Genomic DNA, 23,544 nt, shown 5'->3' on the forward strand with positions numbered 1-23,544 from the left:
TGACGAGACACTTCATGAAAGCTGGAAGCGATTTAAAGATCTAGTTAATATGATTCCCTACCATGGATTTGAATCATAGCGCTTGGTCAACTTCTACACTACGTTGACTCCTGACTCAAAACAGTTTGTCCATACTATGTGTTCAGGAAATTTCTTCGACAAGGAGCCTGACGAGGCATTGAGTTTTCTAGATCATTTAGTTGAAAATGCTCAACAGTGGAACACTAGGATTGATAGAAGACCAATTTAAGCTTAATCATTGAGAGTAATACATTGTAGAGAGTGGTATGAATTGAAAGATGATTTTGATGTTGAGGCATGTCTAGCTGACCTTATCAAAAAATTGGATGCTATGGAGATGGAAAAGGAGAATAGTACAGAGCAACTTTGGAATCAACCTTCCCAGTCCTGTGTACCCCCTTATCAGCCATCATACCATCAGGCTGCCTTTCAGCATTAGTATAAGTCACAACAGATCTCTAAGAGTTATGCACCTTCACGGTTTCTATCTAATGCAGCACCTGCTCCACCGGAAAAGTCTTTTGAGAATACTCTTTAGGAGCTTATGTAGATTACACTCGGGCCATAAATGAATTACTAGGCACCATTAATGAGATGAGCACGCAATTGAATATCTTAGAAAAAAGAGAATTTCAGGCACAACCTTAGCTTAATCCTCAAGAATACCGGCAGCAACAATAACAAGTACATAATGTTTCAAGGGATTCTCTTGAGACAGCGGAAGCCGTTATTACTTCGAGAAGTGGAAAAGAAGTTTCCCGGCTTGAGATACCCATCAACATGCAAATAGTTGTCTCGACATCTGAAGTTACAACTGGGATAGATGAAGTCAAAGAAAAATCAGAGGAAGCGAGCCTAAAAATGAAGAAGTCGGTTAATGAGGAGGCTGGACTAATAAAGAGTACCAACTTGTGGTACCTTATCCTCAAAGACTGACAATCGTGGAACTATCACTCCCTACTAGAGTAAATGTTAAGGAGTGCAATGCCGAAACAAATTTTCGCAGTGGTAAGGTGATTGGTACAATAGATAAAGAAGTTGAGAAGAATGGTGAGAATTTAAATTTCAAGGAACTAAGTAAAAATTTTAATGTTGATGCTTCTAAAGAACCAAAGGTAACTACTTTGACACCTTTAAGATCAGTTGTAATGATCTGAAGAATAATGGTATTTAAATAATAATAAAGAGAGAGGAAAATGGAAATAGTAAAAGGAGGCGGCAGTAGACTTCGTCGACAAACATGATGTTGCACTTTGGGCTCATTGACGAGGATGTGTTTCTTCGACAAGAAGATACCGAAAGGTTGTTTTGGGCGACTCTGAACTTCGTCGACGAGGGGGGAAGGTCGTCGACGAGTTGCCTTCTTGACCTCGTCGATAAGGTGATGTGTCTCATCGACGAAGCCCAGTGTATAAATAGTTCCAAACTCAGATTTTACACAAAAAATTCACCAAAAATCCTCTCTCTCTCTCTCTCTCTCTCTCTCTCTCTCTCTCTCTCTCTCTCTCTCTCTTTCTCTCTCTCCTTTTTCATTTTCCCTCCCTTCTCTATAAGTTTCTAGGTCGGATTTATGCCGATTCGACTATTTGAAGCCTGACACTCCTGGGGAAATTCTTTGCATATTTTGCTGGAGTGAATCGTCGGTGGGCTTAGTTTGAAATTCATCCTTGAAACAAGGTAAGGCTATTCACTTATAATTTGGTCTTCCCATAGTTATAGGAAATGTTATTCACGGAGAGATACTGAAGTTTAGTTCTGGGGGTTGTCGTTTTTAGGGTATTGAACAGGGGACCCTACGGGGGCAGGACGAGCATATTTTAGGGGTTTCTTTTCAAGTAATCAAGTAGGGGAATAAACTAAAGCAAATATTTTTCCATGAAAACTATTATTAAATTATTAGTAGATTTATGTTCAAAAAGAAATTGGTGCAAGGCCATATGTATATATGAAAGAAATTGGCACAAGGCCATATGTATGTATGTTATTACAGAAAATGCTATTAATCTACTTATGTTAGACAAGTATATTATCATGTATTATATGTTATGAGAACCCAGATGATAGTTCAGTTCAGTTATAGAAGCACTGTACCATAGCTATACAGATCAGATTATTATGTTCAGACTTGTGCTAGCTGCCCCTGCTAGTAGAGGGGGTGGGAGATGGATAGTCGATGTGACTTTCAATGTAGAGTTGTAGATGTCCACCTGGCAGTCCGGACCAGGGTGTGGCGGGCCCATCGTACTTGCAAATATTTTTGACTCGGCAGTGGTCGGCCAGCCATTGTCTGGTCTCACCTTCGGGCTGCACATCCCATCATGGGGGGTAATACGTGACTTGAACTAGCTATACATCCTGGGTAAATTACAGTATTATCAGTTATATCAGACATTTCATGATTAGTATGAATTATTAGAAATTATGAAAGTATATGATTATTCAGTATGTTGTGATAAATGTTTTCCAGCATATGAAATGTACTATATATGTATTATAGCACTAAATATTCATGTTGTCACACAATTGTATTTAGTTTATTTGCCCTTACTGAGAAGTGTCTCACCCCTCAAACTTAAACAATTTTTAGGAAACCCAGAGAGACCGGAGGATCGTGGCCGCTGTTGAGATAGGTTGATACTACCCTGTTAGGAGGGTAAGTTTTGATCTAGGAACAGGAAATTTGTGCTGTGAGTTCCTAGATATGTATATAATTTTTGTATTTTTATGAGACTATAAATAAACACAGTATTTTGAGATGTATTTGACTCTGGTGTTATGTATTTTATGGTTTTATGATTGTCGATTACATTTACTGCTGCTTAGGTTTCCGCTGTGAATGTCAGACGTGTCCCCGTTACCCATGGGTTCGGGTTCACTTTATTATTAAATATGTTTTATTATATGATAAGATAAGTGGGTCATTATAGTTTGGTATCAGAGCCTAGGATGCTAGGTTCTGTAGACTCTAGAATGCAGCAGTAATAATATTAGAGTATAGGATAAAAGAATTTTAGGTCTAATTTTGTAGTTTAAATGCAAGACTTCCGTGGTGGTTTGTGTGATTTTCCTGGGGCGACGACTTCAGGAAAGCCATGTTAAACTATCATCGAGTTGGGTATCTAGGTTGCAGGATTGAAACTTGAATTAAAATCATGAGTGATTGAATTAATTAAGGAAATATTGTACTAGTTGAATGATATGTAAAGTGAAGGGGTTCTAAATTAAGTTATTTGTTTTTTCAGGATGGACCATGGAGGCAGTAGTGCCCATGCCAGTGGGAATGAGGGTGTTGGACCCTCAGGTGCTATGGGTGGTGATTTAGATGCAGTTTTAGGCAGTGTGACACAGCAGGTTGTGGCAAAAATTGCCAAGAATTCCAAGGAGCTGGGTGGTTCGTCTGCAGGCCACAGTAGCTCGATTGAGAAATTCATTAAGATGAATCATTTAGCTTTCTTAGGAGGAACTGATCCTGTTATCACTTAAAACTGGGTGCTAGAGATTGAAAAGGTATTTGCAGTACTATAGTGTTTTGAGGAGCAGAGGGTGCTGTTTGCCACAAATAAACTGATGGGAGAGGCTGAGAGATGGTGGACGGCGGTGAAACTCCTAAAGCAACAAAGGACAGTACCTGTGGAGATGATGTGGGAGCGGTTTAAGGAGATATTTTTCGATGGGTATTTTTCAGCTTTGTCTAATGATGCAAAGATTAAGGAGTTCCTGGATTTGAAACAGGGACACCAGATAGTGCAGAAATACGTGGCGAGGTTTATTGAACTATCTTGCTTCGCCCCGTACATTATTCTAGATGAGGCGAAAAAGGTATGAATGTTTGAGGGAGGTCCAAGGAGAGAAACATATGAGCAGATGTTGAGACTGAAGTTGTAGGATTTTGCCAAGCTGGTTGATAGGGCCACTATACTAGAGGTTGGAGAGTGATTGGAGGCTAAGGAGCAGAGGTAGAAGAAGAGGTCCACACCTTCTGGTTCTTAGCAGGGAGTCGATCGTGGTTCATGGAAGAGAGGTGGCTACTATAGAGACCAGAGGCAAGAGACCAGGAATCATGGTTTTTAGGGTATGTAGCCAATTCCAGCTTGCGCGACTTATGGGAAGAGACACCTAGGGGAGTGTCATGCCGGTGAGGTATCTGCTATTGGTGTGGGGATCCAGGGCATGTGATGCGGGAGTGTCAGGCTTAGATTGGTCCTGCTTCTGCACCTAGACTTACTCGAGGAGGTTATCATGTGCCATGTGAAGGCCAGCAGAGGAATATGGCTCCAGTCAGGGTTTTTGCTCTAATGTCGGGTGATGCTGAGATAGCTGGCGACGTGGTGACAGGTACGGTTAATATATTTTCATTTAAAGTTATTGCACTATTTGATTCAGGGGCTACACACTCGTTTGTATCTGTGGGGTGTGTTAAATTATGTGAGGCAGACACACAATCATTAGATGTTGAATTGTTAGTGACTACACCAACTGGATCAGTAGTGAGGTGTAGTAGGGTACTCCGTGGCTGTCCAATTGATGTTCAGGGGAAGATTCTATCTACTAATTTAATAGTGCTAGATTTGTATGGGTTTGATGTCATATTCGGCATGGATTGGCTAGTAGCTAATTTTGCTGGTATTGATTGCCGTTCGTGAGAAGTAATATTTAGACTGCCAGGGAGACTAGAATTTAGATTTACAGGGTCACGAGTGCAATCTCTACCTCATATGATTTCAACTATTCAGGCGAGGAGATTGCTTCAGAGTGGCTGTCAGGGATTCGTGGCATTTTTGAAGGAAATGTCAAAGAATGAAATGAAGCTTATTAATATGCTAGTAGTGAAAGAATTTACAGATGTGTTTCCATATGAATTACCATGTTTGCCATTTGATCGTGAGGTAGATTTTCCCATTGATCTACTTCCAGGTACAATGCCAATTTCAAAAGCACCGTATCGAATGGCGCCAGTAGAGCTAGTAGAATTGAAAGATCAGTTGCAGGATTTACTTGATAAGGGTTTCATACGACCTAATGTATCTATGTGGGGAGCTTCAATACTATTTGTAAAGAAAAAGGATGGGTCTCTGAGGATGTGCATAGATTACAGAGAGATTAATAAAGTGACAATCAAGAATAAGTATCCTTTACCCCGTATAGATGATTTATTTGACCAGCTCCAGGGTACACAGGTGTATTCCAAAATTGACCTCAGATCAAGTTATCATCAGGTAAAAGTAAGGGCAGAAGATGTATCGAAGACGACCTTCAGGACCAGGTATGGACATTACGAGTTCCTTGTTATGCCATTTGGTCTGACGAATGCTCCTGCGATATTTATGGATTTGATGAATAGGATCTTCCATCCATTTTTAGATAAGTTTTTTGTGTTATTTATTGATGATGTACTGGTCTATTTGAGGAGCTATGAGGAGCATGAGATACATTTGAGGCAAGTTTTGCAGACATTCAGAGAAAAGAAGTTCTACGCTAAGTTCAGTAAATGTGAATTCTGGCTCGAGAAAGTTGTGTTTTTGGGGCATGTTATCTGAGGGGAAGGAATTTCTGTGGATCCTAGTTAGATTGATGCGGTAGTGAATTGGGCTAGACCGAGGAACATCCAGGAGATTGAAAGTTTCTTGGGGTTAGCTGGATATTACCGTTGTTTCATTGAGGGATTCTTAGCATTATTAGGGCTTCTGACATAACTGACTAGGAAGATGTCAGACTAGAGTGGGATGATAGTTGTGAGCAGAGTTTTTAGGAATTGAAGTAGAGACTAGTCACAACACCAGTACTGATCATCCTGTCAGGAGGTGAGGGTTATGTTATTACAGTGATGCATCCTTGAAGGGGCTTGGCTATGTATTGATGCAGCATGGCAGGGTGGTAGCGTATGCTTCTAGGCAGTTGAAAAAGTATGAAAGGAACTACCTTACCCATGATCTTAAATTGGCTGCTGTAGTGCATGCATTGAAGATTTGGAGGCATTACCTGTACTTCAAATAGTGTTAGATTTTCTCCGACAACAAAAGTTTAAAATACTTTTTCACTCAAAAAGAATTGAATTTGAGACAGAGAAGGTGGCTGGAGTTAATTAAGGATTTTTATTGTACTATCAGTTACCACCCTGGGAATGCAAACGTGGTAGCAGCTAATGCACTGAGCAGGAAGTCCGTGGAATTAGCGTTGGCAGCTATGAAGATCCAATATCCGATCTTGCTGGATTTGGAGAGACTTGGCATCGAACTAGTCAAGAGTGACCCACATGTATGTATGGCCAGTTTAGTAGTGCAACCTACTCTACAGGAAAGGATTAAAGCCACTTAGAAGGAAAACCCAGAATTAGCAGAGGTAATGGTTAGAGTGCAAATTGGTCAGGGAGAGGAATTCTACATTACAAATGACGGAGCTTTATGGTTTTGTTCCAGATTGTGTGTTCCTGTTGATGCTGACATCAGGAAGACCATCTTAGAGGAGGCTCATGGATCTTTATACACATTTTATCCTGGTAGTACAAAAATGTATAGGGATATGTGAGAGTTTTACTGGTGGAGTGGTATGAAAAAAGAGATTGTCGAGTATGTAGCGCAGTGTTTGATGTACCAGCAGGTAAAAGCTGAGCACTAGAGGCCAGCGGATCAGTTTCAGCCACTATTTATCTCATAGTGGAAGTGGGATCATATATCTATGGATTTTTTCTAGGGGCTGCCATCGACATCGCATGGCCAGAATGCCATTTGGGTGATAATAGATCGGTTGACTAAGACCGCCCATTTCCTCCCTATCAAGATCAGCTATTCGCTTAGCCATTTAGTGGAGATTTATGTTCAGGAGATAGTTCATTCTCATGGGGTGCCAGTATCTATTGTGTTAGATCGAGACCCACATTTCACGTCATTTTTTTGGAGAAGCTTGTAGGAAACACTAGGGTCTCAGTTATCTTTTAGCATGACATTCCATCCTCAGCTAGACAGGTAGACTAAGAGGACAATACAGATATTAAAAGATATGCTCCAAGCATGCGTATTAGATTTTGGGGGTAGTTGGACTCAGTTCATGCCCCTAGTGGAATTTACGTATAATAACAGTTATCAGGCTAGTATTGGAATGACACCGTTTGAGGCATTGTATGGTAGAAGATGTTGTTCTTCATTATACTGGGACGAGATGGGTAAGCGGCAAGTTGTGGGACCAAAGCTTGTGTAGCAGGCGTACGATAAGGTTCAGCTCATTAGAGATTGAATCAGTGCAGCTCAGAGTCGACAGAAGAGTTATGCCGATAATTGTTGCAGGAAATTAGAATTTGATATTGGTGATCGTTTTTTTTTTAAGATAGCTTCAATTAAAGGAGTTATGGGATTTGGAAGGAAGGGTAAACTTAGCCCTAGGTTCATTTGTCCATTTGAGATTTTAGAGAAAGTTGGATCGGTTTCCTACAGGTTAGCTTTACCACCTGTGCTATCCAGGATGCACGACGTATTCTACATATTTATGTTAAGGAAATACGTCCCAGACCCTTCTCATATTATTAGTTATGGTGAATTAGAACTCAGTGATTCACTAGTTTATGAGGAGGTACCAGTGCAGATACTGGATAGAAGGGAACAGGAACTATGTAATAAGAAGATTCCTCTGGTAAAGGTTCTATGGAGGAATCATGTAATAGAAGAGGCTTCTTGGGAGCTTGAGGAATAGATCAAACAGAAATACCCACAGTTGTTCCAAGAGGTTTAGTCTTGATCAAGAAAATGTAAGTGATTGTATAATGTTTCTTTTGCACGTATATGTAATAATTTAGTTAGTAAGTAATATTTTTAGTTTTGGGGGAAATTTTATTTTACTTATGTAATCACCCAGGACTTGAAATGTAACCATGGTATTCCTCCGCCATAAGTGAGGGTAAGTAATAAAATAAGTAGATCATTTGCCTTTAAGGGATGATGAATTATATGAATAGTAAATTTCGAGGACAAAATTTTATGAGGGGAGAATGTAATGACTCGAAGAATAATGGTATTTAAATAATAATAATAAAGAGGGAGGAAAATGGAAATAGTAAAGGGAGGCTGCAGCAGATTTGATCGATGAATGTGACGTTGCACGTTGGGCTCGTCGATGAGGATGTGTTTCGTCGATGAGGATGTATTTCGTCGATGATAAGATACCGAGAGGATGTTTTGGGTGACTCTGAACTTCATCGATGAGGGGGGAAATTCATCGACGAGTTGCCTTCTTGACCTTGCCAACGAGGTGACGTGGTTCATCGAAGAAGGCTAGTGTATAAATAGTTCTAAACTCGGATTTTACATAGAAAATTCAACCCAAAACCCACACTCTCTCTCCTCTTTCATTTTCCCTCCCTTCTCTCTAAGTTTATGGGCCAAATTTATGCCAGTTTGACGATCTGAAGCCACCACGATACTCCTAGGGAAGCTCTCTGCATATCTACTGGAGTGGATTGTTGGTGGGTTTAGTTTGAAATTCATCCCTGAATCAAGGCAAGGCTATTTACTTAGAATTTGGTCTTTTATAGTTATAGGAAATGTTATTCATGGAGAAATACTAAAGTTTAGTTCTAGGGGTTGTCGTTTTTAGGGTATTGAATAGGGAACCCTGCAGGGGCAGGACCAGCATACTTTAGGGGTTTTCTTGTCAAGTAATCAAGTAAGGGAATAACCTAAAGCAGATATTTTTTCATGAAAACTATTATTAAATTATTAGTAGATTTATGTTCAGAAAACATGTAGTATATTTGAATATCATTGAGAAAATGCATATTTGGGAAAATACTGCTGTTATACAGGAAATATGATTTTAGAATAAAATTTATGGTTTTATATAGCATTGTATGGCATGAATATTATTTTACGTGAAAAGTATTGTGTTATGGCAAATTTTACGAATGAAGTATGATTTCAGGATTTATGAAATAATGCAGTACATTATGCTTTCAAAATACATGATAAATGAATTATTTATTCAGAATGAAATATATGAAATGTTCGGCGCAAGGCCATGCTTGATAGCTAGTGCAAGGCCATGTTTTACGTATGATTTTAGCTCAAGGCCATATTTATGATTATTAGGCGCATGGCCGCAAATATGAAAGAAATTGGTGCAAGGCCATATTTATGTATGTTATTATAGAAAATGCTATCAATCTATTTATGTTGGACAAGTATATTATCATGTATTATATGTTATCAGAACCCAGATGATAGTTCAGTTCAGTTACACGAGCATGGTACCATAGCTATACAGATCAGATTATTATGTTTAGACTTGTGCTAACCGTCTGTGCTAGTAGAGGGGGTGGGAGATGGATAGTCGATGTGGCTTTCAGTGTAGAGGTTTAGACGTCCACCTGGTAGTCTAGACCAGGGTGTGGTAGACCCATCATACTTATAGACATTTTTGACTCAGCAGTGGTCGGCCAGCCATTGTCGGGTCCTACCTTCGGTCTGCACAACCCGTCATAGGGGGTAATACGTGACATTAACTAGCTATACATCCTGGGTAAATTACAGTAATATCGGTTGTATCAAACATTTCATGATCAGTATGAATTATTAGAAATTATGAAAGTATATGATTATTCAGTATGTTATGATAAATGTTTTCCAGCATATGAAATGTATTGGATATGTATTATAGAACTAAATATTCATGTTGCCACACAACTGTATTTAGTTTATTTTCCCTTACTGAGAAGTGTCTCACCCCTCATACTTAAAAAAATTTTAGGAAACCTAGAGAGACCGGCAGATCGTGGCTGCCGTTGAGATAGTTGATACTACCCTCCTAGGAGGGTAAGTTTTGATCTAGGAACAGGAAATTTGTGTTGTGAGTTCCTAGATATGTATATAATTTTTGTATTTTTTGGAGATTGTATATAAACACAGTATTTTTAGATGTAGTTGATTTTGGTGTTATGTATTTTGTGGTTTTATGACTGTCGATTACATTTACTGCTGCTCAGGTTTCTGCTGAGAATGTTAGATGTGTCCTCGTTACCCATGGGTTCGGGTTGACTTTATTATTAAATATGTTTTATTATATGATAAGATAAGCGGGTCGTTACATTAGTTCTTAAAGTAGTGAATTTTTTGGAAAATATACTGAATAAAGATCCTTTATTTTTAAAACAAGGAAGTCAGTCTACACATGTTTTGTCTAGTACCTTAGAAAGCATTGATTTATTTGAGGATAACTTTTGTGTAGGTAACAAGAGTGATTCATTGTGGTGACTCAAATTTGGAGACGCGACAGTTCAATTTATAGACTTGCACCCACTAGATGAAATTCCTCCAGAGCCACCGTCAGACAGACTGTGATGTTTTTCTTTCCTTTCTTTTCATTTTGTTTTACCTTGTTTTATTTTTTTTTAATTTTTAGGTACGTTTTTCGTTAGTTTCTATTTTTCTTTTCCCTTACTTCTCCACCCAGGTATATCTCTACTTCCTTCATTATCATCTCTCCCGTCTCCCCTATGCTTTCACATTGAGGACAATGTTTCACTTTAGTTGGGGGGAGGGGGGATGAGAAAATACATTGAAAATATTTTTTCTGAATATGGATGATTAGGTCATGATTAACACTGACTTATACCCTTTACAAACTTACATATAACCTAGAAGTTACACACTTGAGTTCTTTATGTGTAGTTTCTCTTTATATGACTAATCTAGGAATTGTAACTCCATGAAGGTTGACATGTAGTTCATTCTTATTAATCTGACTATATCAACTCTTGTATTTATATGGTATCTCATAAGGTTAAAAATACACATTCATGTGACTTGTAGCACTTAGGGTTCCTTGCAAGCACTGAGAGAGCGCTCGGGGTGACTATGACACCTCGTGAGGTACTGTTGAGCCATTTATCATTCTTTTAAGTTTTGACGTCAACTCAGTGTTCATGAAACTCAACTTTCCCTTTCTTTTTTCTGGATATTCTTTATACACTAGTCTTAGTTTTTGACTTGTTAGCCTAGAGGTGACATCTAGTGGGGAGATAGAAACCTAAGTCTTGTAGCCTACTCAAGATGTAAATGTTGGGTCAGCCATAGAGATAGACCTAGTTCATGGACAACTGTTTGAGCTTAATTCACATAGGTGGTATGAAGACAAAAAAATAAGTGTAATGATTGTCCTAATTGACCATGAAAAGAAGGAAATTGAAGAATGAGAAAAAGAATGAAAAAGAGAAACAGAAATGCACAATAATGAAGTGAAATATTAATACTTGCTCCACACGATTATAATAAAAAATTAGGGACACAACACGTGCTCTCCACATATGAAGACTCTTCAACCGCCTAATGCCTCAGATGTATTCATGCCTAGTTTGTGAATAAGTTGATTTAGGATGGTCTTGGTTGGACATGGCAAGTAGGTGAGAAGATGCTAGGGTGAAGGACCTAACACCTCACAAATAGGCTAGATCCTTTTTCAGACTAGTCCACTCCATACATTTAGCATTTGTTCCTTGCAATATGTGGGATGTTTGATCATGACACTCCTCCTCACATATGACGAGTGAACTCAACTTTTTTGAGTCTTTTTGAAGGTATAACAGTTAGGCTAAGTCAAAACGGCCGTTTTGTAGGTGTCCATTGGTATCCTGGGTGAAACAAGTCATACACATTACACATGCCTCAAACTTTTTCCTATTTATACTCGAATTTATATGACTACATTAACTCTGAATTGTATTGTTAGTTGAATCTACATGAGTATACTATTTTTACTAGCTATATAATGATGAAATTTGCATGAATGGCATGCTTCGGAGTTGCGTGAATTATGTATGAATGAGCTTGTGTGTAAAATGGTGATATCCCCGTATGTGAAATGGTAAATTTAGGTCTCTTGTGCATTCATTTAATATTCATTGGAATTAGTGTTTGTAGGCACTGCCCTATATTTCAATCATGTTATTTGTTAGAAACTAGCAAAACGTTAGTTGGGGGGTGTGATTATGCATTAAAGCTGCATATTTAGGCATTTAAAATTGTACATTCGAGAATATATTTGTAATAAAATGCATTAGTATATTCAAAATTTTAGCACTGCGCCCAATTTGTAATATTTAATCTTATTTTAAATAATTTATGAATTTTTTTATTTTATTATTACAGGAAAAATTTTGAAAATTAAACTTGTAGTGACTTGAAAATATAATAATAAAAGAAAATAAGGAAAAATTGATTTTTGGCTAAGGTAGGAGAAAATCGGTGATGGTTTTCTAAAGGGGGAAGAAAACTGACAACGGTTTTGGTAAATTACCGTGGTCGGGTAAAGGATAAATGGTAATTTCTGGTCCGATTAAATAGAAAATCGACAACGATTTTTTGAGAAGTATAAAAAGTCGGTGACGGTTTTCTCTGGCAGTGCTGAAAGTATAAAATCCTACAAGCTCATTTTATTTTATAAATTTACTTCTTTCTTTCTCTCTCTCTCTCTCTCTCTCTCTTAAAACATACGAACTCTCTTCCCCTTCTCACTAAAATTCTACTTTGTTTTAAGCTTGAATCGACGATCTGGAGCTACCATGAGGTTCCTGGCAAGATTCTCTACAATCTAAGCAGAGTGGAATTTCAGTTTGGGGTTTTGGAGCACCAACCCAAAACTAAGGTAAGAGTATTATTTGGGTGTTTTTGGTTAGTTAATATAATTTATTAATGGTATAAGTTTAATGTTGTGTACGAGAACATGATTCTGGGGATTGAACTAAGGATTTAGGAATTTGTGAAATGCAAGGTTTGGTGTGTATACCGCAGGTAGGCCAAGGACCCTAGCGGGTATTTTATCAGGAACCTAAGTAAGATGATAAATAGTTTATAGTTTAAAAAATGCGAGTATAATAATTATTATGGATATTCAGTTGATTGATTGGGAGATATATGTGCATAATTTCAGGGTTTGGAATTATGAACGTTGTGGGCGTGAGTTAAAGATCGTTAGACAAGATTAGTTAGCTAGGTAAGGGAAATATGTTATGTCATCTAAATTAGACATTTTTACTAGTGAAATATAGCAGTAGAATAGGGATCTTTCCAGAATAAATAATATATAGTTTCAAAAATTATAGTACATGGGTTTTACTTATTTAATTGTGTGGCATGAGTAAATAAAAGTTCAGTATAGAATTTGCAGAGTTTGCATAGTATCATGATTTTCAGTATATAAGTACAAAAATATTTTTTTTACAAAATTTACAGAATCATGATTTACAGTATACCCACAAAAAGATATTTTACAGCATTTTCAGAATACTATGATATTAGATTACAGAATTATAACGTTCAGATATTACAATTTATTCAGTTCAGATATTACAGTTTATTCAGTTATGATATTTCAGTTTATTCAGACAATCTTTTACAATGTTATGGTTATTACATTTAAGCAGAATCATGGTAAAATAGTAAGATAAATATAAATTAGTATTATACAATATCAGACCCTGATGGATTAGTTCATATTTCAGAGCATGGTACCGTAGCTATTCTAATCAGAGTGCAACCACATATCTCAGATAGTGTATGGATTTTATGAGTATTTGACCATTCCTTAAGAGAGATTGTAGGCTCCCCAGTAGTCTGAGTTAAGGCAACCAGTCTAACGACAGAGGTTTCAGTTGACTTATCCTAGTAGGCCAACCAGTGTTAAGTCCCGCTTGTCATGAGGGGTTAAATCATGACATATAGCCGTCCAGGGAAGTTTGACAATTATGTACATATATACAGATTTACAGATTAATAGCTAATACATTTATAGTTTTTAGAAGTATGATTAAATCGAAAGATCAGATATTGAAGTTGTATTTTAAGCTACATAGGTGTGAGTTATACTGTATATTATTTTATATGCTATCTCAGTTTCAGTTGTTTAACTATATATTATTCATGTAAACTCAGCTGCCATACACTGGTAATAGCATATTTTGTCTTACTGAGAGTTGTCTCATCCCAGTAATTTAACATATTTCAGGTGATCTAGTTAGACGAGCAGATTAGGCTCGGAGATAGAGGGGATCTTATACTACCTTATCTGTAGGGTAAGTGTATGCCAGGAGATGTGTTTTTGTGTAAATACTGGTTGATCTAGTGGTGAATACTGGAGTAATGTACATATATGTTTTGGGAAAATACTGAATTCTGGTATTGTATTTATGATTTAATGATTTTATATTTTTCGCTGCATGGGTGTATTGTCTTATGAACGAGGATTCCTCTGTGCCAACTTTTGGATCGAGAGGCTATAATAGATATTATAGGGGTATCAGAGTAATATGGTTTTCAGCAAAAAAAAAAAAATTAGTATAAATTTTTGGGTCATTACAGTTTGGTATCAAAGCCTAGGTTACTAGGTTCTATAGACTTGAGTGTAAAGTAGAAAAAAAAACTAGAATATAGGATGAAATTTTGGGAAGGATAGGAATTGGGATAGAATAGAATTTCTGTGAGTTAATGACGTGAAATTATAATGAGAATTTAGGGTTCTGCTCTGTAGTTTGGAAGTAGGAACTTCAGGGTGGTTTCTATGTTTTTCTTAGGTGACAATTTTAGGAAAACCATAGTAAACTATTGTCGGTTTCTATTTCTATATGGTGGGACTTGACCTTAAATTTGTAATAGTTGGCATAAGGATATTTAAGTTATATTAATGTAAGAATAGCATTATGAGGTTCAGATTCTTAGAATAATTTGGTAATGTCGCAGGATGGACCCTAGAGGCAGTAGTGCTCATGCTAGTGGCGATGATGGTGCAGGGCCTTCTAGCATGGATGACGGGGATTCAGGTGTTGTATTCTGCAGCGTTGCTTAGTAGGTTATGGCTGAGATTGCATGGAGCTCTAGGGAACAAGGAGGCTCGTCTGCAACCTAGAGATGTACGATAGAGAAGTTTACAAAGATGAATCCTTCAACATTTTTAGGAGGAGTTGATCTTGCAGTTGTTCAGAACTGGATGCAGGAGATCGAGAAAGTAGTGATGGTGCTTCACTGCATTGATGAGTAGAGGGTCCTCTATGCCACATATAAATTTTACAAGCGAGGCCAAGAGATGGTGAACGACTATGAAATTATTGGAGGAGCTACCTATACTAGTGGCTGTGACTTAGAGCCAGTTCAGGGAGGTATTTTTTGACAGATATTTTCCTGCTACCATCAGAGAGGCTAAGGTAGTAGAATTTTTTTAATTTGACCCAGGGAAATCTCATGGTTTAGCAGTATGCAGCGAACTTCGTCGAGCTATCAAGCTTTGTCCCCTATGCTATCCTACTTGAGGTTAAAAAGGTGAGGATGTTTGAGAGGGGCTTGAGGCAGGAAATCTATAGACATATGGCAATTCTAAAAGTGTAGGACTATTCTAAGCTAGTAGATCGGGCCACAATAGGAGAGGAAAGTGAATAGAGAGATGTGGGAGCATCTGCCTTATATGTGGCCAGAGACATTTGGGTGAATGCCGCATAGGAGAGAACATCTGCTATCGGTGTGGGAGACTTGATCACATGGCACGATCATGTCAGGGACCACCGACCCACACACCTGTTCATAGACCTTTCAAGGTAGGTTACCAGGTGCCCTATACAGCTCTGGTGAGGGTCTATGCGTTGATGTCAAGAGATGTTGAGGCTATCAGAGACGTTGTTACAGGTATTCTTATTGCTTTACCTTATAAATCTGTTATTTTATTTGATTCAGGTGCCACCCATTCCTTTGTGTCGTCGGGATATGTTAAATTATCTGGGGTTGAGGCACAGCTATTAGATGTTGAATTGTTAGTTGCCACGCCAACTAGAACTGTATTGAGGTGTAGGAGGGTTATTTCTTACACTTATCAATGGCTTAAGGAGTATGAAAAGGACTACCTGGTACATGATTTAGGGTTAGCTGTAGTGCTATATGCTCTAAAGATCTGGAGACACTATCTTTATGGTGGGATATGTGAGATCTTCGCTGAAAATAAAAGTTTGAAATATTTCTTCACCTAGAAAGAACTAAATACGAGGTAGAGAAGATGGCTAGAGCTCATTAAAGATTATGATTGCACTATTAGCTACCACCTAGGGAAAGCAAACGTGGTGGCTGATGCTTTTAGCCAAAAATCAATGGGAGCAACATTGTCAGCAGTGGAGATACAACATCCAATTCAGATGGACTTAGAGAGGCTTGGTGTGGAGTTAGTAGAGAATGATCACCAAGCATTTATTGCCAACCTAGTGTTACAGCCTACTTTGCAAGAGAGGATCAAAGCTGCTTGATCGGTGCAAAACTATAAGTGCACAGTATCGTAGTTTTATAATATAGTCATGTGAAGAGTATCGTCCTCAGGGATTGGTGTCTTAATTTTACCAAATACCGAAATTATACTAATACTATATTTATTTAGAAATATTAATAATTTTAGAATGCGAATTTGAAATAAGGCTAGTTTAAATAAATTATTCAAGGGAAAATGAAACTGGATTGCCACGTATCAAATTAATGAGGGTGAAAACTTATAGGAAACCGATTTCACCTAGTTTCTTACTATGCTTTACTTATCTAGCTAATTCAACTTTGTTTTCTATGTTTGTTAGCAAATCTTCAATTTTTCCAAAAGCCTTTTTCGATAGCCAATCAGAACCTATTCTTGGTTATTATTTAACATAAGAATATGTAAATTAATAACGCAAGAACACAATAAGACTCTCGATTTTTTTAATGCTACATAAGTTCATATAAGTCTTTCGATCTCTATATTAACCTATGCTGAACTATCCAAGATCTATCCTATAATTCCCCCTTTCGATAGAAAATCACAAGACCAACATCATCTAATTAATGGCTAGTTAATTAAAAGCATTAAGCACAAAATAACTCAAAAAAACATTAAAGAAAACTACTCCAGATTAGCTTCGAAAAGCAAGCATAGTTTAAAACCGGGTTAGATCGTTTTCCTAGAATACAAAAATTAGTTCATGCCAAAAATTAAATAAAACATAAACAATTTCACCATGCTTTCTTTTATTTGGAGAGTAGAATACAAAACAACACCCACATCGCCGCCATCGCGCATCGCTTTCCTGTTCCTGAAAAGATCTTAACTTTTCAGCGTACCGCCAACCACCCTCATTGTTTGTGTGTTGTGTCTGTGCAGCACCCCAAAAGAAAACCTCCCAGCTGCTCCTTTCGGCCTCCTATGCATGTGTCTTAAAAATAATTCCTCCCCAGAGCTGCAGCTGCTCCCCAGTTCGGCCTCCTTGTGTCTCCAAAAAAAATTATTATATATCCTTTCCGTGTGTGGTGCGGTCTCCCTAAGAAGCCCTAGAATAATCCTCCTTTCTTTGACTTTTCCAAATCCTTTCTTTCTTTCCTTTCTTTTCTCTTTTCTTTCTTTTTATTTGTGTTTCCTCTATATGTCTCCAGCGCATGCCCACAAAGAGGTGTCGGCTGCATGGCTGAGTCAAATCATCTTTTATTATTATTTTTATTTTCTTTTCTTGTTTCTTCCCTTTTTTTTTTAGCGTACAAGCCCAATTTTTACCTTCCTACAACCCATAATTCTCAAAGCTTAAAAAAAAAAAAAAATGTAGAGAATTTCCTCGGGTTTCCACAGCATTTTGAATTATCTCGATCGGAGCTCATACGAGAAAGTTACGCTTAGATTACAAAGTAGTGTCGAAAACAGCCTCTCTTTGCATGCATGGCTTGGCTTCCGAAAATTATCTTTGACATGTAATATCATTTAATGCTCACGTGCATGGCACCTCTACATGCTCATTACCCACATACATTCTAACTTCAAATTTAACGTCCAAAAATTATCATACAATAATAAAATACTAGTGTCCATAAATGTTCGGCAACAAATAAGGTAATTAACAAATAGGGTAATTATCTTAAAATTATCAAGCGAGCTCAATCATTAGAATATTAGACAAAATCGGGTGTTTAATGAAGATTATGATCTTTAATGCATGAATTTAAATGCATAATTACGCAACTTTGGCACGTAATCACACCCCCCAACTAACGTTTTTGCTAGTCTCTAGCAAATAATGTGAATGCAATTCAGGGTGATACCCATAAATTTCAATGAATGAACACACATGCGACACAAGCATACCATTTCACATACAGAAATATCACCAAATTATGCACAAGCTCATTCATACACAATTCACACAACTTTGAAGCAGGTTACTCATGCAGTTTCATCATTATATAGCCATTAAGAACAGTATACTCATATAAAATTAACCAGCATTCACAATTGAGAGTTAATGTAGTCATATAAATTAAGTATAAATAGGCAAACTCTCGAGACATGTGTAATGTGTAGGACTCATTACACCTAGGATATCCATGGACACCTACAGAACGGTCGTTTTGACTCGGCCTAACTAGTATACCCTAAAAAACACTCAAAAAGGATGGGTTCACTAGTCATATGTGAGGAGAAGTGTCATGATCAAACATCCCATATATTGTAAGAAACAAACGCAAAATATATGGTGTGGACTAGTCTAAAAAGGATCCACCCTATTTATGAGGTGTCGGGTCCTTCACCCTAACATCTTCTCACCTACTCGCCATATCCAACCAAGACCACCCTAGATCAACTTATTCAAAAGCTAGGTGTGAATACATCGGAGGCATTAGGCGGGTGAAGAGTCTTCATATGTGGAGAACATGTGTCATGTCCCTGACTTTTGTTGTAGTTGTGTGGAGTATGTATTAATCTTTCACCTCTTCTGGGGTATTTCTATTGCTCTTTTTCTTTCTTCTGCTCATTTTTCAATTTCTTTCTTTTCATGGTCAGTTAGGATAGTCATAACACTTCTTTCATTGTTTTCATACCACCTATGTGCATTAAGCTCAAACAAGAGTCCATGAAATAAGTCTATTTCTAGGGGTGACTCGGCCTTCACATCTTGAGTAGGCTACAAGACCTAGTTTTCTATCTCTCTACTAGATGTCACCTCTAGGCTAGCAATTCAAAAACCAAGACTATTGTACAAAGAATATCTAGAAAAAATAGGGAAAGATGAGTTTCATGAACTGTGAGTTGACGTCAAAAATTTAAAAGAACAATAAATGGCTCAACAATATCACAAGGTGTCAAAGTTGCTGCGGGCGCTCTCTCGGTGCTTACAAGGAACCCTAAGTGCTACAAGTCATGTGAATGTGTAATTTTTTAGCCTCAAGAGATACCAAGTAGATACAAGATTTTATATAGCCAGATTAACACAAATGAGCTACCAATCAACCTTTATAGAGTTACAATTCCTAGTTTAGCCATATAGAGAGAAAAATGACCCAAGTGTGTACTCCTAGGTTATATGCAAGTATGTGAAGGGTATAAGACAGTGTCAATCATGGCCTAATCATCCACATTCACACATTTTTTTTTTTATGTTATTCAAAGATGAGAAAGATTGAAGAAAAGAAAGGAACTTCCTTGGCTTCTTGGTGAATCCATTAAAGAATTAAATTTTCTACTCTGTACTCGTGCCAAAGAAACCTGCATAAAAAATCTAAATTATTCAAAAGTGAATAGATAAATAAATGAAGTAATAAAGATAAAGTCCCACAAGTGCTTGTTTTAACGTCTCCAGCCAGACTTTTGAAGCTTCATCAACAAGGATCTCCAGGAGGAATAAATGCACAGTTCCTCTCAATTTGTTCTCCATAGTAGTGCTTCAATATTTGACCATTAACTCTGAATATATTCCCTATCTTGTCCTTCAAGTCTATTGCTCCAAAAGGGAAAACTTTGTCAATTGTATAAGGACTTGTCCATCTTGACCTTAACTTGCCTATTAAGAGTTTTAATCATGAGTTGAAGAGTAGAACCTGTCTGTCCTGGAGCAAACTCACACCTAAGAATCTGTTTGTCATGCCACTTCTTCGTCCACTCTTTGTAGATTTTTTCATTTGCATACGCATAACCTGAGAACACATAGCGAAGATGCTTAGGGAATTTCTTCAACTCTAGAGATATAGGTTATTGCGTCTTTTCTTTAGAGATTACAGAATCCGCCTCTGCTACCATAGGTTCTAGCTTCCCCACATGTTGCTGTGTTGTAATCTACTGCAAGGATCGTCCTAGGTGATCAGCTAGTACATCTTCTTGAAAGGCTTCTTCTACACAATGCTAAATGACATCTACCCAAAAGCAAGTGCTTGGATCTTCTAGGAATCTCATGTCTTGGTAGATGTTGAACATAACCTCTTCCTTGTCCACTCTTAATGTTAACTCACCCTTTTAAACAACAATTAAAGCCCTTCCAGTGGCCAAGAATGGTCAGAAAATAATAAGTGGAACTTCTTGGTCTTCCTCCATATCTAACACCACAAATTCAATAGGGAAAATAAATTTATCCACCTTTACCAATACGTTTTCTATGACTCCACATGGATTTTTAATGGATCCATCTGCTAGTTGCAAAGAAATGGTTGTTTGTTTCATCTCTCCAAGTACCAATTTCCTACAAATAGAGAGTGCCATAAGATTAATGCTAGCACGAAGATCACATAAAACTTTATCAAAAAATGAATTTCCAATAGTGCAAGACAAAGTGAAACTCTCTAGATCTTTTAATTTTTGAGGTAATTTCTTTTGAAGAATAGCGCTGCATTCCTTTGTTAGATTCACTATTTTGAACTCCTCCAACCTTATTTTCTTTGAAATGATGTCCTTTAGAAATTTGATAGAGTTTGGCATTTGTTCCAAGGCATCTGCAAAAGAAATATTTATATGAATTTTCTTAAAAATATCCAAAAACTTAGAAAATTGCTTATCTAATTTTTGTTTTTGAAAACATTGAGGATAAGGAAGTGGTGTAGAGAGAATAGGAGGATTGTCAAGAAATGAAATTTCTGGTGGCGTGTCAGTCTCTGCTCCTGTATCATCCACAATCTCCTCTTCTTCCACTTTATTCTTGCTTCGGCCATTATTTTTAGCTGTAAGGATGGACATGGTTTCCTTTGATGGTGATCTCTCAATTTCTCTTCCACTCCTAAGTGTGATGGCCTTGCATTGTTCCTTTGGATTCACTTCTATGTTGCTAGGAAAAGTTCCTCTTTGTTGGGAATTTATGGTCGTGGCTAGTTGCCTAATTTGCATTTCAAGATTCTTCATGGCGGCTCCTATGTTGCTATAATGAGTCTCAATGTTATCCAGCCATGAATCTGTCTTTTTAAACCTTACTGTTGTATCCTCAAAAAAGGATATCATGGCATCCTCAAGTGACATCTTCTTCTCGCTTTGTTGACTATCAAATCCTGGAGGAGGTTGCAGCACATTCTTTGTATTTCCATAAAACAGATTCTCATTATTTCGAAGGCCTGGATGGTAGTATTGTGGCAAAGGATTACCACGATAGTTGTAGTTCCGATTATTGATGTATTGAACCTGTTCTTGACTCGATTCATTGCTCAAATCTATCCTACTTGTAGCTGCCACATATTCTGCACCTTTTGGTATCCTTTGGGTTGTCAAAGCTAAAATTTGATGGGATAGAGAAGCAACTTGAGCTAAAAGTGCAGCAAATGGCTCCAATTCATGCATCCCAACAACCTTCTTAGCCATAGTTATTTCGGGTGGCCATAGATAGTTATTTGAGGTCATTTCTTCCAAAAGAATAGTAGCACCCTCAAGTGTCTTTGACATCAAATTTCCCCTAGACGCAACATCAACTAAAGTCCAAGTTTACCTATTTAACCCATTATAGAACATCTGAATCTACAACCAATCCGGGAATCCATGTTATAGGTAGCGTCAAATTAAATCCTTATACCTTTCCCATGCTTCATAAAGTGATTCAAAATCATGTTTCTTGAATTGACCAATCTCACTCCTAAGTTGAGTTGTTTTTGCAGGTGGAAAGAATTTAGCCACAAATTTTTCTATCATATCCTGCCAACTAGTGATGCTCTCCGGTTGTAAAGATTGTAGCCAACCTCTTACCTTGTCCCTCAAAGAAAAAGGGAACAGTTTCAGTCTAATGGTGTCTTCAGTAACACCATTAATCTTTATAGTGTCACAAATCTCTAGAAACATTGCTAGATGGATATTGGGATCATCAAGTGGTGATCCACTGAATTGGGCCTGCTGCACCATGTGATTAATGCAGGTTTGAGCTCAAAATTGTTGGCATTAATGGGCTAGCGTCTGATACCCAAATAGTTGTCATTCACAACTGGCAGTACATAATCCTTCAAGGCATGTGGCTATACATTATCTTGTCCATTCTCCATGGCTACTACCCTCTTTCTCCTTAGTGCTCTAATTGTCTTTCAATCTCTGGATCAATAGGAGTAATGTCACGGGTTCTAGCATGGCGCATCCAACATAAAAAATACACCTGAAGAAGAATAGAAAAATAAAATGCAATAAAATAAAATAAGCAAAATAAAAATGAAATTCTAAATTAAAACCAAGTTTACTTTGTATCGATATTGGAAAAAAAAAAAAAAAAAAAACTCATTTCTTAGCAACGGCGCCAAAAACTTGATCGGTACAAAATTGCAAGTGCATTGTTTCATAATTTTATAATATAGTGATGTGAAAAGTATCGTTCTTAGGGATTGGTGTCTTAATTTTACCAAGTACCAAAATTATACTAATCTTGATTTTATTTAGAAAAATTAATAATTTTAGAATGCAAAAGTGAAATAAGACTACTTTAAATAAACTATTCAAGGGAAAATAAAACTATATTGCGATGTATCAAATTAATCAGGGTGAAAACTTCTAGGAAACCAATTTTACCTAGTTTATCACTGTGCTTTACTTATCTAGCTAATTCGACTTTGTTTTCTCTGTTTGTTAGCAAATCTCCAATTTTTCCAAAAGCCTCTTTCGATAGTCAATCAGAACCTTTTTTTCTTTTTATTATTTAACATAAGAATATGCAAATTAATAATGCAAGAATGCAATAAGACCCTCTATTTTTTTAATGTTACGTAAGTTCATACAAGTCTTTCAATCTTTATATTCACCTACGCTGAACTATCCAAGATCTATCCTATAATTCCCCCTTTCGGTAGAAAATCACAAGAAAAACATCATCTAATTAATGGCCAGTTAATTAAAAGCATTAAGCGTAGAATAACTCAGACAAACATTAAAGAAAACTACTTCAGATTAGCATCGAAGAGCAGGCATAGTTTAAAACTGGGTTACATCGTTTTTCTATAATACAAAAATTAGTTCATGCTGAAAATTAAATCAAACATAAACAATTTCACTGTGCTTTCTTTTATTTGGAGAGTAGAAGACAAAACAACAACCACAACACCATCATCGCAAGCTGCTTTCCTGTTCCCGAAAAGATCTTAACTTTTCAGCGTACTGCAACCCACCCTTGTTGTTCGTGTGTTGTGGCTGCGCATCACCCCAAAAGGAAACCTCCCAACTGCTCCTCTTGGCCTCCTATGCGTGTGTCCCAAAAATAATTCCTCCCTAGAGCTGCAGCTGCTCCCCAGTTCGGCTTCCTTTTGTCTCCCCAAAAAAATATATTATATATCCTCTCTGTGT

The sequence above is a fragment of the Malania oleifera genome, chromosome 8 (genome assembly GCF_029873635.1).
Source record: "Malania oleifera isolate guangnan ecotype guangnan chromosome 8, ASM2987363v1, whole genome shotgun sequence".
Lineage (NCBI taxonomy): Eukaryota > Viridiplantae > Streptophyta > Magnoliopsida > Santalales > Ximeniaceae > Malania > Malania oleifera.